This window comes from Nannospalax galili, unplaced genomic scaffold, assembly GCF_000622305.1.
Source record: "Nannospalax galili isolate Female #2095 unplaced genomic scaffold, S.galili_v1.0 scaffold223, whole genome shotgun sequence".
NCBI classification, from domain to species: domain Eukaryota; kingdom Metazoa; phylum Chordata; class Mammalia; order Rodentia; family Spalacidae; genus Nannospalax; species Nannospalax galili.
In genome coordinates, this window is record NW_008348885.1 from 429,115 (window position 1) to 448,953 (window position 19,839).

The 19,839-nt window shown below is 37.9% G+C and overlaps 1 non-coding gene across 1 annotated transcript; it reads right to left on the minus strand.

Moving 5' to 3' along the window:
• Positions 1–14,017: 14,017 nt before the first annotated feature.
• LOC115072541 lies at positions 14,018–14,144 on the minus strand. The gene has a single exon (XR_003851588.1). It is a non-coding gene; the product is annotated as a small nucleolar RNA SNORA61 (small nucleolar RNA).
• Between the last annotated feature and the right edge of the window lie 5,695 nt (positions 14,145–19,839).

The window sequence follows — 19,839 nt, forward strand, 5'->3', positions numbered from 1 at the left end:
TAATTTTTAAAATCAAACATTCTGATACAATGCAATCTAAACATATACTAATTTGAGACACGCTGAAGAATGACAGTAGGAAGATTATTAAATGTCATTGTTTTCCATAATTAATTATGTGTCTATAAGAGAAAACACTTTGTATAGCAAATCGCTGCAGTTCATAACATATAATAGTCTTGAATTTGAACTGAGTTGTTTCAGGAAGCAGTTGTTAGCCTTTGCATTGTGTGCATGGCCATTCACAGCACAGAATGTGCACATACAGTGAAGCTGCACAATGCAACACCAGACAGCAATGCCAGCAACATTTTAGATCACTGCATGCTTGGCTATGAATTAATCTTTGATCATTGATCATTCAGAAATCTTTTAATGTTGCCAAATTTTTCATGACCCTCACATTCAGCTGCTTACGTTCCATACTCCATGGTTTAAAGGATCTTCACAGTAATGTTATACTTCTAAGGTACTAGAATCTTTATTTTTTTAATATTTTATTTATTATTTTTATTTTATGTGTATGAGTTTATTGCCTGAATGTATGTAAGTGCACCCATGTCGTGCAATGCTGCAGAGGTCAGAAGAGGGCTTCAGATTCCCCTTGAACTGGAGTTAAGGATGGTTCATAGCCGCCACACGGGTGCTGGGAATCGAACCTGGGTCTTCTGCAAGAACAGACAGCTGGTGCTCTTAACCGCTGAGCCATCTCTCCAGCCCCCATCTTTAAAAAATATTTTTATTTTATTCAAGAATTCCTTGCAAAGTGCTTTGATCATATTCAAAACCCCTCCCCTTTCTCCATTTCTACCTTATTAACCTCCGACTTCATGTTCTCTATTATTTTTTTTATTATAAGAGCACTATTAAATCTAATCTATGTTTCCTAAATGTTCCTGGGTATGGGTCTACCCCTTGGAGTCTGGTTAAGCTACCAGTCATCACTCCATACAGAAAAACCGACTCTCCCTCTAACGTCTATGCATTTCCAATAGATTTTTAGTAGGCTTTCTGCCCACCTCCCCGATTCATGCTGGGTCCCTGTCTGGGTTAGCTTTTCATAGGTCTTGTGCGTGCTTTCATAAATACTGTGGGTTTGTAGGTGGAACTACTTTGTGGTAGTCAGACAACAGTTTCTTTGTATTCATCATAAAATTTTTTAAAATACACTTTTTATCTTTTGAACAGCTCATACATGAAAACTGTGTTTGCATTATTTCCACCACTCTCAGGCCCCATCAAACTCTTCCTATGCCCTTCACAATTTCTTGTAGTCTTTATTATTATTGTTGTTGCACATACATACATGTATAAATATACACATATACATACTGTACTGAGTCCATTTAGTGGTGCTTGTGTGTACTTGTCTTTAGGACTGCTAACTTGAGATTAGATAACCTCTCAAGGGCCAGTCCCTGGAGAAAATGAATTTCCCCCTCCTTTAGCATCCATTGATTCCCTGTAGTTCTTCATCTTTTGTTGGTACCCCATGAAATTTCCTCCATCTACACTGGCATGTCAACTGGTCTTGTCATTATGTAAATCTTGTCAGACTATCATACTGTGGAAATTTTATGGGTGTAGCTTCCCTATGTAGAATGCATTATCTAGGAGCAAGTGTCTTGTCCCTCTGGCTCTTCTATTCTCTCCATTCCTTCTTCTGTGATGTTCCCTAAACCTTAGGTATAGATGTTGCATTGTAGATATCACTTAGGGCTGGACATCTCACAGTCATTTTAGTCTCTGGATTTTGACCAGCTGTGAAACTTTGTAGTAGTCTCCATATGTTGCAAAAAGAAGCTTCTTTGATGAGTGGTGAGAACTATACTTGTCTATGAATATAAAAGCACATACTTAGACTGTGGTAAGAAATTGTATTGGTCTAGGAAAGTGACAGTAGTAGGAAAACTGGATCTCCACGTTTTCCTAGGGGAATGAACTTAGACTCATATCTATTGCCCTGCACAAAAACTAACTGCAAATGAATCAAACACCTCAATATGAAACCTGAAATGCTGAACCTGTTAGAAGAAAATACAGGCAGTGCCCTATAATATAGATGCAGAAAAGGCTTTTTACATCAGACTCCATTCGTTCAGAAATTAAGACCAAAAATTGATAAATGGGGACTCAGTAAACTAAAAAGTCTCTATATACCAAGGGAGACAGTCAAGTGAAGAGAAAGCCCACAAAATGGGAGAGAATCTTTGCCAGAATACATTAAAAACTCAAAAAACAAATAATCATGAAAACAAATGACCCAATTAAAAATGAGTTGCCAGAAGAAGAAATAAAAATGACTAAGAAATACTTTAAAAAGTGTTCAACGTCCTTACTGATTAGGGAAATGCAAAATAAAACTACTTAAAGATTTCATCTTACTCCAGTCAGAATGGCTAAGATTAAGAAAACATATGCTGTTGAGGATGTGGTGAAAGGGGAACCCTTATATACCCAAAGGACTAGATTTTCTATTACAGAGATACGTGCTTAGGTATGTTTATTGCTGCCCTTTTCACAATAGTTAGGAAATGGAAACAATCTAACTGTTCCTCAACCCACGAATGGATAATGAAAATGGGGTACTAGAATTTCAAAAAGACACGTTTACAGATATCTATGTTGATGAACAAACTAAAAAGAGCATTAAATCCATTGTGCTAAAAATAAGCATTTCAAAGTATCATTCTGAAACATTGATGTATTTGGAGAAATACATAATTAAAAAAATAACTTTGCATGTACAAAGAGAGAAACTCAAACACTTGTCTCTACATTTCCCCTCCACCCCTGCAAAGACATGAAAGAAATAGCACCAAAAATGTATTCTGCTACCTACCTAGGTAGTTGCATGCAGCAACAGATTGAAGTATATGACTAACAACTCCTAAAATCCAGGCCTTGATCTGTACTCACAGATCTATCAGGTTCATTCTCTATTACTTAGCATATGGAAATTTGTTTTCATATTTACATGTACACATACTGGAAGATGCTTGCTTGGTAATTAACTCCATTTCCTACATGGTTGTTTTGCAGGTGTTAAGTTTATTAAATGGAAATCCCAAAAATAATTTAGCTCTATAATGACAACAAAAAGTTGTTAAAATGATACATTGAGTTTTTTTTCTTTTAATGATAATGTTAAATGACATTGTATCAAATAATTAAATTGTTAGAACTTGGACACTATCTAAAAGCTCATCCAGATAAAAACATATCTGGTACAAGCCTTTAATCCCAGTGCTCAGGAGGCAGAGGCAGGCAGATCTCTGTGAGATCAAGGCCTGCCTGGTCTATATAATGAGTTCCAGATGGGCTAAGACTACAGGAGACCCTGTAAAAAACATATTTGATAAATGGCATATAAACATTATTGTTCCTGTTGTGGAAAGTTACATGGAAACTTCAAAGAATGAATTTCCAAGTACTCACATGGATGGGAAAAAAATCAAATAGAAGAAAAGCCAACTGTAGAACTATGCTTTCATGGTATTGCCAGATGCTTATCAGTATCAGCAGTAGTTACCTCTCCAGGCTGGCATGGTGGTCCTGGAAGGAAGGACAGAGTTTATATATTATATATTTTTGTATTGCTGTGTTTCTTATGATAAGCATGCATGACTAAATTGTACAACCAACAGTCTTTCCAGCAGCTTTGGATATTGATTTTAATACCTGAGATTCAATAGCATTTAGCTAACATTAACTCCCTCATAACAATAATTAATTCTTATAAAATGGATGAACTTGTATCCTTTTCAGAAACTGAACAAATAAAAAGTAATTTCTCTCCCCAAAGCCACAGAGAAGCATATGTGGAAAGGTTTCAGCTCAAACGTGCTCTCCCTTCTTCTCAGTATTATCTTAACAAGGCCTCTCATGGTGAATTCTCATGTTGCTTTCAATAAATATGATCTCATATCACAGGACACCACTAACATAAAGTGGTCATTTTCATGTATGGACTTAGTATTTCCTTTTGTTTACCTCATGTCCTGTGCCAGCTTTATCTTCTCTGTTTTCTATTGTTATAAATTTATAATCTCCTTCCATCTGAAACCTCTTCGTAAACCACAGCCCAGGTTAGAGAAACCGGATGCTGTTTTGATGTACACCAACAGCAGCGGAATCAGTTAGTCGTGCAGAAATCGCCCCCCCTTTTTCTTCTTTGGTCTTTTTAAGACAGGGTCTCCCTGTAGCCCCAGCTGTCCTGGATTCGCTATGGAGACGAGGCTGGCCTTGAACTCACAGAGATCCGCCTGCCTCTGCCTCCTGAGCGTTGGGATTAAAGACATGCACCACCATGCCCGGCTAGAAATTCCTTTTTTTTTCTTCTTCTTCTTACTTCTTCAGTTTGTTCATTTTGTTTTTGCCACAAAATCTTTCTGGATAGCCCAGACTGACATCAAACTTGCAATAGTCCTCCTGCTCTGTTTCCCAAGTGTTGAGATTACAAGTGTGGGCCAATATACCTGGCAACATTTTCTCTTAAATTATGAAATATCTTAGGTTAAGATAAAATCCCTGCATTCATGAAATATTCTTTGGACAAAGGACAGCATTTTTCTAAAAGTCTTCTCTAGTGGTTCTGTTATTTATACTTGATTGTATTTGCTCTACTAGTACATCTCATGCAGTCTGTGTTCATTGTATAAAATCTCAGAATTGTAGATCTAGTTTTTAGCACAGTGTTTTCATGAGTGTTTTCAATCTTGTGCTTCAGTGTTGCTTTCTTCGAGTGTCTATACCCATGTAATTGCAGATGTTCTTTCTCCAGATGTTCCTGCTTAGTGAGGGAAACTTTCTCTAATTTGGGGAGGAGTTAAGGAGATCTGAGAATTGAGAAGAGGTACAATGCTAGAAAGTCCAAGCCATATTGAAAAGTGGCTTTGAAGGGAAAAAATCTGCACCTGGAATTTCAGTTTCCAAAAGTGACATTTCACTGATCTTGGGCATTCGTGATACTATAGACCTGAAATTTAACTTCTCTCTCTCTCTCTCTCTCTCTCTCTCTCTCTCTCTCTCTGATAATTCAGTAATTTACATACCCACCTGTTGTGGTTTGATTCAGTAATTTAAACATACCACCTGTAGTGGTTTAAATGAGAAATGTACCCATAAGGACAGGTGGTCCCAATCTGGTGCTGCTGCTTGGGGAGGTTATGGAAGCTTTAGGAGGTCAAGTCTTGCTAGAGGAAGTACATCACTGTGGGCAGGATTTGAGAGTATATAACCTTGCCCCACTCCCTGTTCACTCTCTCTGCTTGGTGTTTGTAGTTAAAGATGTGATCTCTCAGTTTCCTGCTCTAGAGGCTATGCCTGCTGCTAGCTGCCATGCCTCCCCTGCCATTATGAATTCTTCCTCTGGAACTAAAAATCCAAATAAGCTCTTCTTTATATAAGTTGCTCTCAGTCATTATATTTTAACACAGCAACAAAAAGCAACTAATATACTCCCTAATTCTTTGTTTCTTAATTTGAAAAATAAACTCATCAATTCAGTGGTTAGTTTGGGATAATTAAATAGACATGTGGTGAAAGCATCCCACACAAAGCTTAGCATGTACTATGTACCTAATGTGTTCATTCTTTTCTTTTTTTAAAATATTCTTCCTCCAAAACTGAAAGAAATTGAACATAACCTTTACATGGGACATCAGAGTGGAAAAATTCAACACAAATGGGTCTTTTGTGCAAATTATGAATCCCCCAAAAGAGAAAAGGTAGGTACTGGGTTCATTATAGAAAAGAATGAAGATCAAAGTAGGATTGCACCATATTCACTTTAGTGGAATTAGTATCATGAGTAAAATGAATATCAATTGTGTCTTGATGAAACATTTGAGGACATTTTATGAGAAGGAAACCGAGTTAGTCTCCTTATTTACAAAAAAAACACATTAAAAGAAATGGTCTTTGATTACAGTTTTATCACTACTTAGTAGCTATGGATGTCCATGATCACAATATTCAAAAGTTAATTAATTTTGGGCTGGAGAGATTGCTCAGTGGTTAAGAACACGTGTTGTTCTTGCAGAAGACCCAGGTTCGAATCCCAGCACCCACATGTCAGCTAACAACTGTCTGTAACTCCAGTTCCAGGGGATCTGACAGCCTCTTCTGTCCTCTGCGGGCATTGCATGACATGGGTGCACTTACCTACATGTAGGCAATACATGCATACACATAAAAAAATAAAAATAATAAATAAAATATTTTTAAAAAGTTAATTTCTTTCTATGTTCCTACATAACAGTTCTATTACTGTGCCTTTGTTATTAAGAAGCTACAAAATGTAGATTCAGAGTACTCCTTGATTAAATTAGATGTTTAAATACAAGATAAATAAGAGAGAAAATGCCTATCTACTTCTCCCATGACACAAGTATTACAATGATAAGCTCAAGTGTTATACTGTGCCACACCATGCACAAATAATGGGTTGTGGCATGGCATAAGATAATAGCATACCACTTTTGGTAGTCTTCATGCTTAATTAAAAAATTAATTTTTTATAAGTGTACTACATGAATGAATGCAAGTGTGACCATATTGTGCAATGCTCATGAAGGTCAGAAGGAGGCATTGGATTTCCCTGGAACTAGAGTTACAGATGGTTGTTAGCCAACTTGTGAATGCTGGGAGTTGAACCCAGGTTCTCCGCAAGAGCCACCAGTGCTCTTAACTGTTGAGTCATCTTTCCAGTTCATCATGCTTAATTTTTTAAGACCAACAATGCAAGTAAATAATGCATTGTAAGGGCTACTAATTTTGAAGAAATATATTCTCAATAATGCTTTAATTCCAGGATTCTCAGTTGGTCTTATACAGATGCCCAGCTCTCCCCTCTCCCTCTACAAAAAAAAAAAATGAACTGAAGAAACAACCAAATATTTGCCTTTGAGGTGAATGATCATGAGAAAATGTTAGAACCCAGCAAGGGCAAGACTGAAATGTGAGACTTAGAGATCTGGAACAGCAGCATAGGAAAAGGAAGAAGGTACCCTGGAGTTGCTACTCTAACTCCAGAAGTGGTGGGTAGACCCTTCTTTGGTGGGAAGGAATGAAGGAGAATGTTAGCCACAGAAAACTTCAATAGGGTGGATGTTAGAAGTCCTAGTTATCAGAGTATTTGTCATCACAGGGGAACACCCAGAATTCTCCACAATAGCTTTACTTTGGACAAGAAATCCACCTGTCTCCTTATAAACTCTCAGAGATCAGGCTTCCACAGGCAAACTAACTTGAAAAGGAGAATGCTTTCTTTATACTTTTCTGGAGTCACAAGTCTCTGCACACTCCAGTCTCTGAGACTCTGAAGTCATCCCAACACATCAGCATACAGAGCTACAGTCTCATAAAACCAGCTTAATCCAGCAAAGCAACTCTCGAAGCTGAGGGATGCTTGTTGCCCTGCATTGCAGGAGACAGGCGTTTCAGCACAGAGGAGAATGGAAGATGCCATCTTCTAGAAATGCATGATCAAAATGATTGCTGTCAGGGACTCCAGGAGTAGTCAGCAGTATGCCAATTAACACTGATTCTGGGACTGACAGCAAATTTTCCCACAATTCCTTGCTACCCCTTTCCTCACTGCCAGACTGGGTGCTGTAGTTCCCACTGCTGCCTACCTATGTATAATGTGAGCCCATTACTAGTGTCTGGACTAAGGAAAGGTGCTTTCGGTCCCCTATCACTGCTGGGCTTCCAGCGACACAAGCCCTTACCCTCATCAGAGCTGACCTTAGTAACTCTGAGGACATTTTAATCATTTGTTCTGGTTTAAGTTACTTTCTGCTGATGTGATAAAAACATCATGGCCAAAATCAACTTAAGGAATAAAAGGTTTATTTTAATGTAAAATTCCAGAGGGCCAAAGTCAGTAAATGACTGGGAAGGAATGGCATGCTGGAAGAGCAGGAAGCTGGCTGATCACATTTGATCTGGTCATAGGCGGCATCAGAGAGAGCAAGCAGGAAGGAATCCGGGCAAGGTTATAAACCCTCAAAGCCAGGCTCCAGTGAGGTACTTCTTCCAGCAAGGCTGCACCTCCTAAAGTTTCCGTAACCTCCCTAAAACAATGCTACCAGCTTGGAACCAAATGTTGAAATACATAATCCCATGGGGACATTTCTCATTCAAACCGCTGCAGCACCCCAACCAACTGCTAGAGTTTCTTTATCTCCTGGATCATCCCAGCAACACTGAGTCTCTTCAACCTCACTGAGACATGTGCTGCTCAAGACCATGTGAACTAATTTTCTTTCTGTTACTTTGATAAAACATTGACAAAAACCAGTTTGGGGGGAGAAAAAGGTTTAGTTCAGCTTACAGATGGGAAATCAGGACAGAAGCTCAAGGCAAGAACTTGAAGTGGAAATCACAGAGGAATGTTGGTTCCTGGCTTCTTCCCAGGCTCACATTCATCTACCCTTCTTATGTAGCCCAGGTCTACCTACCCAGATATGGCACAGCTCACAGTGATCTGGACCCTCCTACACCAATTAGAAATCATGAAAAATGTCCCCCAAAGAATACCCACAGACCAGTCTGATGGAAGAAATTTCTCAATAAAGTTTATTTTTTAAAGGGCTGTCAAGGTGACAACAAAGATTAGCCATCACACCATGCAAGCTTCTAAGGAGGCAGCTAGAGTCAAAGCCAACGTTGACTAACGAACTAGTATTCCAACACACATCCTGAGGAGAAAGCTCTTTACTATAAAGTAGAAGAGATAATGGATCCATCAGATGATCCATCAACACAGAAGCATGAAGAATATGATAAAACAAGTAACAGAAGCTTCCAAATAAGCAGAATTACTCTAGAAGATCTCAAAGAAAGTCATGTTGATGAAATTACTGGTAAGAAATTTAAAGTGATAATTACAAAGAACTTCAGTGAGGTCCAAGAGAATACACACAGTTGAACACAATTAGAAAATCAATGTAGGACACAAATATTGGAAATAAGGACAAAGATCTTGAAAAAGAACCAAACACAAAGTAAGGAAATACAGAATTTTATAAGTCAAGTAAAAATACAGCTAAAAATCTCAACAATTAAATCAAACAATAAACAAATACCTAAATTTCAACATGGATTATTAAAATAGCTCATTTGGAAGAAAGGAGAAAAGAACCTAGCTTCTGAACTCAGGGTTTTTTTTAAGTATTCTTTAGAAACTTGATACAATTAAAGTACATTATTTTTATCTTATGTGTATGAGTATATTGACTGCATGTGTGTAAGTGTATCCATGTCATGCAAGCCTGCAGAGGTCAGAAGAGGGCATTGGAACCCCTGGAACTTCAGTTTTAGGCAGTTGTTAGCCTTCATGTGGGTGTTGCGAACCAAACCCAGGTTTTATACAAGAGCAGCCAGTGCTCTTAACTGCCAAGACAACTCTCCAGTCCCCATACAATTTATTTGGTCTTAGTTTCCAACTTTCCTAACTCCTCCCATACCTGCACCTATCTCCATACCTGATCATCTCTGTATTCTTGGGTATTCCCTGGATATTGCAGACCTACCAAGGGTCATACCCTTGAAGAAAACTGACTCTTGCTGTCCCAGAAGCTACTAAGTGTCAATATCCCCTTGGCTAAGGGTGGCACCTCAAAATCCACCTTCAAGCCCCCATGTTGGGATTTTGTCTGGCTTGAGCTTAAGCATGCCTTGGGTGCATTGCTGCAGTTGATCTTAGTTTATATGTGCAAATGCCCTGCTGTCTGGAAGGAAAAGGCAGTTTTCTTGTAATTGTCCATCATCTCTGGCTCTTAAAATCTTAAGATTCTTAAAATCTTAATTCTGCTTCCTCTTCCACAAAGATTTTGGAGAAAGTTCCATGTGTAGCTGAGAATAAAGCATATTCACTGATGTTTGGGTGAGATGTTCTGTAAATGTATGTTAGGTCTCACTGATTTATGATGTCATTTAATTTGGGTTTCTTTATTTAGCTTTTGTTTGGATGGCTGATCTATTGGTGAGAATGAGGTGTTGAAGATTTCTGTGATTTTAGGTATTTTTCTATGAAGTTGGTGCCCATTTGTTTGATATATATATAATAATCATATCTTCTTGATGGATTTTTCCTTTGATGAGTATGAAATATCCTTCCTTATCTCTTCTGACTAGTTTTACCTAAAGTCTATCTTGCCAGATATTAGAATAACCACACCTGTTTGTTTCTTAGTTCTATTTGCTTGGAATACCTTTTTCCATTTTTTACCCTAAGGTAGTATCTATAGTTGATGGCAAGCAATGTTTCTTGGATGCAACAAATTGATGGATCCTGTTTTCTTTTTCTTTCTTTCTTTTCTTTCTTCTTTCTTTTTTTATTTTTATTTTTTGGGGTTTTTTTGAGACAGGAATTCCCTGTAGCCCCAGCAAGTTTTGAACTCACTATGTAGACCAGCCTGGCCTCAGTCTCACAGAGATCCACCTGCCTCTGCCTCCCGAGTGTTCAGACTAAAGGCATGTGCCATCATGCTTGTCTTAGATCCTGTTTTCTACTCTAATTGGTTATTCTGTGTCATTTTATTGGGGAATTGGGATCATTAGTGCTGAATGTTATTATTGTTAATTAATGTTATTAATGTTAATTGTTAATTAATGTTTATTAATTCCTAATATTTTGTTGTGGTGTTGTTTTCTTAGATCTCTTTTTGGTAGCTGTTCTAGAATTGTTTATTTCTCGTGCCCTCATTGGTGTGTTTAATCATCTCTTCAGATCAAGTATTTTTTTTAATAGCCTCTGTAGAGATAACTTAGTGGACAGAATTCCTTAAATTTTTTAATATGAAATGCTTTTCTTTCTCCTTCCATTACAATGATAATTTTTATGGATATGCTAGCCTGTCTTGCATCTGTGTTCTCTTAAGACTTGTAGGACATCAGTTCAGGCCCTTTGACTTCCATAGTCTCCACTGAAAAATCAGTTGCTAATCTAATGATCTCACCCTTATATTTTACTTGATCATTCTCATTCTCTTGTGGTTTTCAGTATTTTTTATTTATTCTATACACTTAGTGTTTTGAGTATTATCTGTTATGGGGAGTTTCTTTTCTGATCCTGTCTCTTTGGTGTTATTTATTCTACTTTTTAAATTAAATTTTTGTGTATTTCATACATAACATCTCAGTCAGTCTTAATCATCTTTATACTCCATTCCCCAATGGCACCCTCTCATAGCCCCCCCAATGGAATTCATCTATTCTGTCATTTTTCTTAAGACCTGTTGTGTCAAGTTAGTGTCCCCAGACATCCCTCAGTGCAAGTTCATCCACTGAAGTCTAATCAGCCTATCTAGAGTCCCTCACTCTATGAAGACCAGCTTTTCCTCACCCATCAGTAATCAGTTGTCAATATTTCTTCAGCTAAGATTGGAATCAGCTGTCCACTTCCCCAGTTCTCTCCTGGGTTTTTGTCTGTTCAGTTTTGCATGAGTCATGTGCATGCTGACACCATTGCTGTAGGTTCATATAAGCAAGGTCCCAGGAGCTCGTATGGCTCTATTTCCCTATGGTCATGCACCTCCTCTCTGGCTCTTTACAATCTTTTTGCCCCCTCCTCCACAATGGTCCCTGAGCCCTGGGTGGGTGGAGTTTAATATAGGCATCCTGTCCAAGGACCAGCATTCTGCAGACTTTTAGTCTTTACACTTTGACCATTCGTGACTTTTTGTGTTCCTGGCCCTCTGTTGCATGAGGGGGCTTCATTAATGAAAATTGAGATATTTATTATTGTCTTCTTTAGCCATTGTTCTATGTCCTGTGAGCCTTAGGTGTAGAGGTTGGACTGTAGATGTGCCACTTAGACTTGGGCAATTCACAGACAATGTCTGTGTGTGACCAGCTGTGGTACTTTGTAATAGTCTCCATCTGATGCAAATAAAGTTTATTTGATGAGTGGTGACTGGGATATTTGTCTGTAAATATAAGGAGACATATTTTGTACATACTAAGAAATTACATTAGTCTAAGGATATGACACTTTTGGAGTTTTCTCTAAGATTTATGACCGCTCCAGCCATGTGATTTGGCTATATTTACAGTATGACATATGAGTTTCCTCCAACTGAGTGGGTTTTTAGTCCAATTAGATTACTGTTAATTACCTCCAAGATAAAGTGCCACTACTGCACCAATGTTATATGCTGTGCAGGTCATTGGTGTGGTTATTTGGTGCTCTGAATGCCTTGTGCACCTTGATATGTATCTTTCCTTTTAGGAAATTTTCTCCTGTAATTTTGCTGAAAATATTTTCTGGGCTTTTTTCCTGAGTTTCTTCCTCTTCATCCTTATAATTTGAAGGTTTGGTCTTTTGTGATATCCCAGAGTTTCTATATATTCAGTTCCTGGGTTAATTTAGCTTTAATATTCTGTTTGACTTCATGATCCATTTCCTCTGCCTTGTCTTCAAAACCTGATATTCTCTTTTTGACTTTATCCAATCTATTGGTGAGACTTCCCTTGGAAAGTTTTTGATTTCTTGAGTTTTTCATTTCAAGTTTTGTTTTAGTTTGACATTTCTTCAGAAATTCTATCTCTTTATTGAATTCTATTTTTATATCTTGAATTATTAGATGTATTTCATTCTGATATTTGCTTGAGTTCTCATGGTCTTCAGTTAGTCCTTTATTAATATCTTCTTTGAGTTTCTTGGATATATTTAAAATTGTTATTTTGAGCTCATTGTCTTGTCTCGAGTTCCCTACTTGCTGTTCTAGCTTTGAATCCAAGCAGTCCCCTGTAGTGTAGAAGGTAGGGTCTTTGATAAGATATATGATGGGCAGACGGGCTGGGGATTCTCTAGCTTCCATTCCATTTGACCTCCACTGTTCACAGGGAGGGCAGTCTCTATGCTAAACTAAACTGCAGACAGAGGGTCCTGGAAATTCCTACCTGTGATTCAAGGTAAGCCTCCACTGGTTCCAGGAGCCCAGGGGAGGGTGAGAACCCTGCAAACCAGTATAGCAGGAGGACGAGGTCTAGGGAGTCCCTATCTGTGGTTCTGGGTTGGATTCCATAGAGCCCTGGAACCAAGAGGTGGGGAGTCAGATATTTGGGTTTGAAAGAATGCATGAAATCTGGTGTGGGGAACTATGGGGTTTTTGGATGGAGGAGAGTCAAATATCATTAATATGTATTATATGAAATGCACAATATTTCAATTAAAATATTCACTAAAAAAGAAAACAGAAGAGAATCAAACCTTATCAGTACAATAAATGAGCAATCTCCAAAGATGAACATTAACAGAAAAAGAATAGAACAAACAATATCCAAAAGAAATTAATTAAATAATCAAATTATGCCTTTATAGATCAATAATAACCTTGAACATAAATTGACTAAGTTTTCTACTTAAAAGATACAGACTGGCCAGGCATGGTGGCCCACACCTTTATCCCAGAACTTGGAAGGCAGAGGCAGGCAGATCTCTGTAAGTTCCAGGCCAGCTAGGACTACAGGGAGACCCTGTCCCAAAAAGTCCAAAAAAAAAAAAAAAAGAGATACAGACTGGTTTAAACCAAAGTGCAACAACATGCTGTCTACTAGAAACTCATTTAACAAGTAAAGACACATACAGACTAAAAATCAGAGGATGGAAAAAGTTATTCTGTGCAAATAGAGACCTAAATGGAGCAAGAGTATTTATTCCTGTATCAGACAAGATAGAAACTGTAAAAATGGACACAGATGGCACTACATGATGATTAAGAAATAAATTCAACAAGAAGATGCAACATTGTTAGAACTAAAGGGAAAGATAGGATCCAGTGCAATAACCATGAGAGATTTCAATACCCCACTTTTATTATTGGACATATCACACAGAAAAAAATGTCATCAAAGAAATATTAGAGTTAAGCTATGCATGAAGAAATGTATTTAACATTTACAGAGTGTAGAAAACCAATGGAATGGAGCATTTATTATTTTCTTTCCTCCTCCTTCTCCTCTTCATCATCATCATCATCCTCATCCTCTTCCTTCTTTTTTGTAGTCCTGCTTGAATCTAGCTCACATGCTTATATCAGACTACAAGGCGGTGGGTTCTTCAGCATGCTCCTCCTCCTTTTATGAGCACCAAGACCAGTGTTGAGATCTGATGAGGAAGGGAAGAGGAAGGTTCATTATTCTCTTTAACATATTCTACAGAATAGATCATGTATTAGGCCACAATGTGACTCTAAAAACATTTTTTAAAAATTGAAATCAGGGGCTGAAGAGATGGCTCAGTGGTTAAGAACACTAGTTGTTCTTGCAGAAGACCCAGGTTAAAATCCCACATGGCAACTAATGACTGTCCATAACTCCAGTCCCAAGGGATCCGACAGCCTCTTCTGACCTCCACAGGCATTGAACGACATGGGTGCACTTACCTACATGCAGGCAATACATGCATACACATAAAATAAAAATAATAAATAAAAATTTTTAAAAATTGAAATCATATCCTGTGTTTTATTCAGACTGATGAAATTGGAAGTAAACAACAAATGAAAGTTGATAAAGAATAAAAATTCATGGATACATAGCAATACACTTCTGAAAATGGACCATTGAAGCAATCAAAAGGATAATTTAAAAATCTTTTGAAACAAATGAAAATATACACTCAACACACTAAAGTTTATAGGATACAGCAAAAGCAGTGCAAAAAGAGAAATTTACAGCAGTAAATGCCTACATCAAAAACGGAGGATGAAGAGGAGAAAGACCTCAAAGAAATCAACTATTATGCATCTCCAGGACATACCAAAACAAAAGCAAACCAATTAGAAGATTAATAGAAGGAAAGAATTGACAAAGGTCAGAGAAGAGATAAGTGAGAAACAAAAATAGGAAGGACAAATTAAAGCTGATACTTTGAAAAGATTTTAAAATTTTTCCCACACCTTTAATCCCAGCACTCAGGAGGCAGAGGCAGGCAGATCTCTGTGAGTTCAAGGCCAGCCTGGTCTATATAGCGAGTTCCAGGACAGTTGGGGTTACAGGGAGACCCTGTCTCAAAAAAGACCAAAAAAAAATATTTGGCAAACCTTTATCTAGACCAGAAAAAGAAAAGGCTGCAAATAAACAAATTTACTAATGAAAAAAGTCTACTTTACAACTGAAAATGGAGAAATACAAAGGATCATTAAAGAACAACCACATTCCAACAAACTGGAAAATCTAGAACTGATAAATTTCTAGATTCATAAAACATACAAAAATTTAGCCATGAAAACATAAGAAGTTTAAATAGATCAATAATGAATTGCAAGATTAGATCAACAACAACAACAACAACAACAACAATAATAATGATAATAATGTTTCCCAACAGAAAGATCTTTAAGAAAGTCTCTCAGCAGAAAAAGTCCAAGACCAAATGGCTTCATCAATGAATTCTATCAGACTTTTAAGGAAGAACTAAGACCAGTTCTCAACAAGGAGGCAATTCTTTCAAACTTATTCTTTGAAGTCAACACTATCATCCACTGTGATACTAGAAACAAAGGATGCAAAAAGAAAAGAAAACTACAAAACAAAATCTCCAATGCACACAAGTGCTACAATGCTCAATAAACAATAACAAATCAAATCAAAGAAAAATATAATAAGATCATCCACCATGATCTTTATTCTAGGGGTTCAAGGATGATAACATGTGCGAATCAATAACTGGTTTGCCATATGGACAAAAGAAAGAAGAAAGATAATAGGATTAGTCTAATAGGAAAAGAAGTTAATAAAATTAAATGCCCATTCATGATCTTAAACTCTGAACAAATTAGGTATATAAAGGATATTTCTTAACCTAGTAAAGACTATATATCATAAATACATAGCCAATATCATTCTGAATGGCGAAAAGCATTTCTGCTAAGATCCAGATCAAGACAAAGGTGTCTATTCTCACCACTCTTGTTCAAGATAGTATTGGAAAGATTAAATGGGATGGGTGATGAGAGGGTTGGATAAAGGGGGCAATAAATGCAGGGATAACTAACATTAACCTAGAGAAAATCCTATCTCTGTTGTAGCTCTAGACAAATGAAATTTCTTACTGTATGCTAAATGTGGATCCTTTATTTACCAACAACTATACCGTACACACTCGCCAAAGAATCTTCCTTTTACAACAGATGAAGGCTGTTACAGAGTTCCACAACTGGTCATACACAGAGAAGATATATCTGAGAGGTGCCCAGCCCTAAGTGACACATCTACAGTAAAACCTCTACTCCTAAGGCTCATGGAACATAGTAGAATAGGGGGTAGAGAAAGTACTAATACATCCCTCAACTCTCACCAGCAAAGTTTTTCATGCAACAGAGTGTGATGATTGCAGAAGGCTGAAGGCCACAACTGGTCAAGGTGTAGAGAATAAAGGACACATAGTAAATGCCCTTGGATAGGATTCATATTAAACCTCAACCATCCACGACTCAAGGACCATTGCAGAAAAGTGGGTAGAAAGATTTTAAGAGCCAGTGTTGGTGCATGAACATAAGGAAACAGAGTCTTCCAGGTTTCTGAGAACTTGCTCGTGTGAGCCTACAGCAATGGTGACAGCATGCACAAGAACCATGCTGTCTCAGTCAGTTAAAAACCAGCATAGAACTGGGGAAATATGCAGCAGGCTCCAACCTTAGCCAAGGAACTATTGACAACTGATTACTTCTGGATGAGGGAAAGTTGATATTATTTAAGGGAGTGACTCTAGATAGACTGACTAGACTCCAGTGGGTGAACATGCACCCATGGATATCTGGGTACAAAAGCTTGACCAGATAGGCCTTAACATATGATAAAATGCATGAAATCCACTGGGGGAACCTCTGGGGGATTAGGATGGGTGAAGGGGTCCAAATATGATTAATATTTTTTGTATGAAATTCACAAAAACACAAAAAATTAAAATATATACATTCTCAGTGATTTAATCATAAAATGAAGCCATCTACCACCTTTAAATGCTTATATCGTTTTCTATTGTTAATGTACCATAATTATTTTAATTAGTTCTCTATCAATGTTTTTTTTAAGATTTTATAATTTGTTGTTATTGTTGTACATTCCTGGGAGTAGAATTGTTGAATATGCTAGTTAAATCCCTTTAGAGGTTACAATAGCAATGTTTAACATGATTAAAAACATGACATCTAAAAAAATTTTTAAACTTTTATAAATCTTTCATGTGGATACCTACTAATGTAGAACCTCCGCAAGATTTATACATATATAAAAAGAGTTAAGTGGAGTACCCTACAAAGGGAGGACAATACCCCAACCAGATACTTCATCATAGCAAACACCACCCCCCACGAGCACCAGGAATGGGTCAATTTACTTTGAGTTGTTGACCAGTGGGTTCCCATAGATCCCCAAACATTATAAGCTAATGTCATTGCTCTTAGTTACCTTCTGGAACTTGATAATAAGACTGTATTGCTGAATACAACACATACCTGAGTCATAAAACATGGAAAACTCAAGTGGGTACTGACCTGGAAGTTTCATCCCTACTGGTTAGTTTTCCTGGTGCAGGAAGGTGCTTTGCAAGCTATTGAAGAAGTAAAGTAATCATTAACCTTACCCAGCTAAGAACCCAGTGAGCTATAATAATGACTGTCTTGGCAAGATATGTTCATTAGTGCAGTAGTAGCACCAATGTTATGGGAGTAACAAATCATCCTCTGGTTGAATTTAAGGTTCACTCCACAAGATAGGACCCATACCTGACATGGTTATTGAGGTCAATAACCTGTGGCAGTATAGGTTACAAGCCATAAGGAGAACCTACTATGAAGAGTCTACTAAATGGACATTGTATTAAAATGACTCCTTAAGCTATACACATAGATTACTACATCTCTCAACCCTCATCAGAGAAGCTTCGTCTTGCAGTTGAAAGGAATTAACAGTGATTCACAACTGGGAAATGTGCAGAGAATAAGAGATTGCAGAATTCTCAGCTCCAAATGGGTCATCTTTATCAAACCTCTCATTTTAAGGCTCAAGGATCTTCATGGAAAAGGGGACAAAAAGATTACGAGTAGATGACTGTTATGAAAATAGTACTTTCTGGACACAACAGGGAAGTTGCATGTATGAACTCATAGTAATTGTGTCAGCATGCTCAAGTCCTGCTCAAGCACAAACCAGACAAAATCCCAACACCAGGGGTGGGTGCATGAAGTCTCACTTTAAGTTGAGGAATTATTGGCATTTGATAGCTGCTGGGAAAGGAAGAGTCAATCTTCTTTAAGGGTGTGATCCCTGGCAAGTTGACCTTAATCCAGGGCACCTAAGAGTATTTGAGTAACACAAATAGAGCTCAATGAGGAAAAAAAAGGATACAAAGTTGAGTGGATAAGGAGGTTGGGGTAGATCCGGTGAGGTGGGGGGAGGAAGGAACATGATAAAAATACACTGTGTAAAGTTTTCAAATAATTAATAAAAATGTTTTTAAAAATTAGGATTAAAAGATAGTACTGGAAATTTCAGTCAGAAAAATTAGGCAAGAGAAAGAAAGAAAAAACTTGCAATATGAAGGTAGGATATCAAATTATCCCTGTTTTTACATTTGATCTTAGTCAAATGATTGAGAAGTGGACCTACACATTTTGAACACAAGATATATAGCAGTGAAGTTGGAACTGACCTGGAAGCTACTTCCCACTACACAAGCTGCTAAGGGAGAACATCAATCAATGGTCCATCACCAGCTTCAAGGCCAAATAAACCCCATCGATGACCAGCACAACAAAGGGTAGTGGTATAGTAGTGGCACTTTTATCTTGGGGGTAAGCAACAGCTACTTAATTGGACTTATAGCCCATTCCATGGGAAGAAACTCCTGTGTGGTAATACACATGGCTGGAGAGGTCATAGGTCTTAGAGAAAACCCCAATTCTATCACATCCTTCAACAACTGTAATTTCTTACCATGTGGAAAATATGGATCCTTATATTTACAGACAAGTATCCCAGTTACCACTCATCAAAGAAACTTCTTTTGCACCAATGACTATTATAGAGTTTCACAACTGGCCATACACAGATATTGTTCTGTGAATTGCCCTAGCCTATGTGGAACATCTATAATGCAATCCATAAACTTAAGGCTTATGGAACAGAGAATGAAAGAGGACACTAATGCAGCTCTCAGTTCTCATCAGTGAAGTTCTCCCGTGCAACAGAGGGCCAGGAACACAAAAGGTGACAAAAGGCCAAAGCATAGAACTAGAATTTGTAGAGTGTGGTATTTTGGACAGGACTCCTATATTAAACTCCACCAACCCAGGGCTCAGGGACCATTGTGAAAGGTGGGCAGAAATATTGTAAGAGCCAGGGAGGAAGTGCATAACCATATGGAAATAGAGTCCTACAGGCTCCTGGGACCTTATTCATATGAGCCTAAAACATGGTGTTAGTATGCGCAAGACCTATGCAAACTCAAGTATACAAAACCCCAACAAAGAACTGTGGAAATGGACATCAGGCCCTAATCTTAGTCGAAGGATTATTGGCAGTTGGCTGTTTTTCCAGCATTGGACTCGGGTATGCTCCAATTCCTTCACCTGAGATCCCTGGACAAGCTCCCTAACCTAGACTAGGTAAACACCCTACCATAGATCCCTAAGTCCTTCCCCAGGCAGGCCCCTTCTCCCACCTTCCCCGGTACCAGATCAGGCAAACAGACCTGCTCAGTCAGGTAAGTCTGGTAAGTCAAATCCTACCCACTGTGTCTCTGCACAATTCCTCTTCCCCCCCACCACTTTGTCCCCTGAGAGCCTTGGACCCAGATGGGCCCCAATTCCTTTGCCTCAGATT